The sequence below is a fragment of the Trachymyrmex septentrionalis genome, unplaced genomic scaffold (genome assembly GCF_001594115.1).
Source record: "Trachymyrmex septentrionalis isolate Tsep2-gDNA-1 unplaced genomic scaffold, Tsep1.0 scaffold80, whole genome shotgun sequence".
Taxonomy (NCBI): Eukaryota; Metazoa; Arthropoda; class Insecta; order Hymenoptera; family Formicidae; genus Trachymyrmex; species Trachymyrmex septentrionalis.
This window is the reverse complement of record NW_017305988.1, coordinates 179,132-182,077: the sequence shown is the minus strand read 5'-3', so window position 1 is coordinate 182,077 and position 2,946 is coordinate 179,132. Positions and strand designations below refer to the sequence as shown.

The 2,946-nt window shown below is 45.3% G+C and overlaps 1 protein-coding gene across 1 annotated transcript in view; it reads left to right on the top strand.

Annotated features, from left to right (window-relative positions):
- Window positions 1-2,946, top strand: part of LOC108754748 (protein bric-a-brac 2) — a 64,504-nt gene that overhangs the window by 24,568 nt on the left and 36,990 nt on the right. The window lies entirely within an intron of this gene.

The following is a 2,946-nucleotide window of genomic DNA, read 5'->3' as shown; positions in this document are numbered from 1 at the left end:
AAATGGATTAATTTACATTTTGACGCATGGAAGTTAAAAATGTTATTTAACGGATTGGGTTGCTCCTTTCGTTCATATTCTTAACTAACAGTTCAGCCGGAAGATGCTGCTTTAAGATGCAACAAGTGCGACGCTATGTGACAACCGAATATGTTAAATGTCCTCATCCATCACGCTCTCAAAAATATTATCCTTTCATCAACTGTCCACGGCATATCGATAAAAGTTCATATCGGAAACAGGGAGAATTCCGTTATTATCGGCTTGACGATACATATTTTCAAATTTCCTCGCTGCCAGATAGTTTTTCAGCTTGCAGAGGCAAATCGCGCGATTGCGACACGTTGGATCAGATAAATGGGGGAGAGGCACAAAAAGAAGGTCGAGAAATGAACGCGAGACAATCGATTATCGTCGTTCTTGCCCGTTATCAGAAATTATCAGCGCGTCTTTGCGGTCGGCACGCCAGGTAACCCAATTTCGCGATATCAATGTGCGCGCGTACCTGTTACACGAGTAACGCTGTTCCGCGTGTCTACGTGCGACACGCATAGATTCGCTGGATAGACATAAGGCAATCCGTGGCGTTTCGATTTCGCGAATAGATTTCAAATGAATCCGCAAGTTTCTCCGAGCGTCGGAGAACGTTGGAAAATTTCTTGTTGCGCTCTTTAAAAACGAGAAGTGCAGAAGGTATCCGATGATTCGCGAAAATTTTGTGTCCGAATTGAAAATATTGGAAAATACAGTTCAAGGTCTTCGAAAAAGAGTTTCAGCTTTAATCGAATGATCTCTTAAGTCTGATCCAATTAATCAACTTCTTCCTTGGAATCTCGAGAAAAAACTGAACTGGGAAAACGGACAGGGGATTAATTTAACCAGAATTAATTGAGTTACGTTAGATAACAAGCCTTATATATACGAACTTTGAGAATTCCATTAGTCCTACAATAGCAAACATTTGAAGTAAGTTAAGTTAAGTCGAGAGGAAATTTTGGTGATCCGATTGAAATTAAACGATCGACCCGAAACGTTATTATTAGGGCTCTATTATTAGGACTTTTCGGGAGTTTGACAGCAATTTGCGCGATCGATGTTCGCCATTGTGATTTCTCGCAATAATCGATCGTACAGGTGAAAAACAGCACGCCACGCGTACGTATCTGTAGATAGAGGTCGGCGAAGTAAGTGCGTCAGGTGCTCTTTCACGTACATTCACAGTCGTGCGTTACCTGCAAGCGTTCGCAGGTGCACGTCCACATCGAGAACTTTCGAAGGATAGCCGGAGAAACGGCAGATGGTACGAGTGCCAACCAATGGGATGTAAAAGGGAAGACGAAGGGCGAGGAGAGGCATCGGAAAAGAATGGAGTTTGGAAGACGAATTTGGTTAGAACGGGAAAAAGAAGTAGGGCATTTGTCTACGTTCCGCTCGAACAATAAAATATGATATGAAGAAAGATTAGAGAGTTAACATCTACAATATAACGTTGAGTGAGCTGCGAGCTGGGAGAACTGAGAGAGATGAGAATCGCTAGAAAGGCCATCTCTCTTCAGGCCATTGCCAGAAAATTATGGAAATGAGGGAAATTGAAAATTATCGGGGTAATTCAGGGAATTTTGCAAAGTTTTCTGGATAATTAAAATTCTCTCGCTTTAATATGTGTACGTACGTGGTTTTGGAATACTATCGTCTTAACAATTAAATGTAAGCAGTGCCAGCGACATTAATAATAATTACAACATTGCTATATTAAATTGCTTTCTCAACATAATATTTCTTCGAAATCAGGACGAAAGTACAGAAAAAAATGTTAAAATATTTTCCAAAGTCAAAGGAAAATTATGAAACTTTAGGACGAGGTATTTGTGATAATCCTGATTTTCGAAGCTAACAGCTGAGAGATTAAATAATCGCGAGGTGACGATTAAGAATTGAAAGTCGGGACATCTGAAATGTATACTTGAAGCGATCGCGTTGAAACAGTCGCAACAGATTTCGAGGACAACAGATTTTCGTAATCTGCACGCAAGACTCGTAAGTAGCGGCATCAGTAAGACATCACCCCGAGTGGGATCACAGATGGTGAGGATAATAGAGGAGGGAGGTGTCGCGAAGATTTTCTAGGCGTTCTGTGAGCGTGCTAGCGAGCGTGCGAGCGAGCGGATGAAAGGCAGCGACGAGCGTCGAAACGAGCGCAAGTAGCGCAGGAGAAGGAGAGAGGCAGGAGAATGAGGGGAGAGAGAGAGAGAGAGAGGGGGGGGGGAGGAGGAGAGAAGGCGGGAGAAGGCGCGAGCTTAAAGTTTCCACGTTATCGGCGCACGTCTAAGCAACTGATAAAAGCCCGTGTTCCTACGGACAGATAACAGGCGGAATGGCCCGGTATAAAGAGTCATAGATAGAGGCAGATAAAGCACGGTCCACGGAACAGGTGAATGTCGCGACGTGGGCAGAGACCAACGCCCGAACCTAATCGTATTCGCGGCGCGGCGCGTGCCAATCTTCTGCGTGCCGCCGGTCTCTTACGATTCGCGCATTCGTATTTTCCTCGCTCTCGATCGGCCTAACGACCGAGAAAATCGATCCGGTCGGCCGTTATCGTCGGGCCTCCTCGATCGCTGTATCGCTGTAGTAGATAAACGCGAAAGTGCACTTCTAGTTGTCTTGTGTTCCCGCGCCGCAGTACTTCCGGAAATAACGTCCTTCCCGCAGCGGCTCTCTTTTCCTTCCTGCTCCTTCCCCTTTCTCCTCTTCGTCCTTCGCTTCCTTCATCCCCCGCACACGATCGATCGATCTTCTTCCTCTTTCTACCTCCTCGTACATCTCTTTTTCTCTCTGTCCCTCTCCGCTCGTCTTATTCCTCTCGCCTCCTTCTTATTTCCGCCACCCGCGATTCGCCGCCCCCGCGGCGTGTAGAAAACCCTCTCTCTCTCTCTCTCTCTCTCT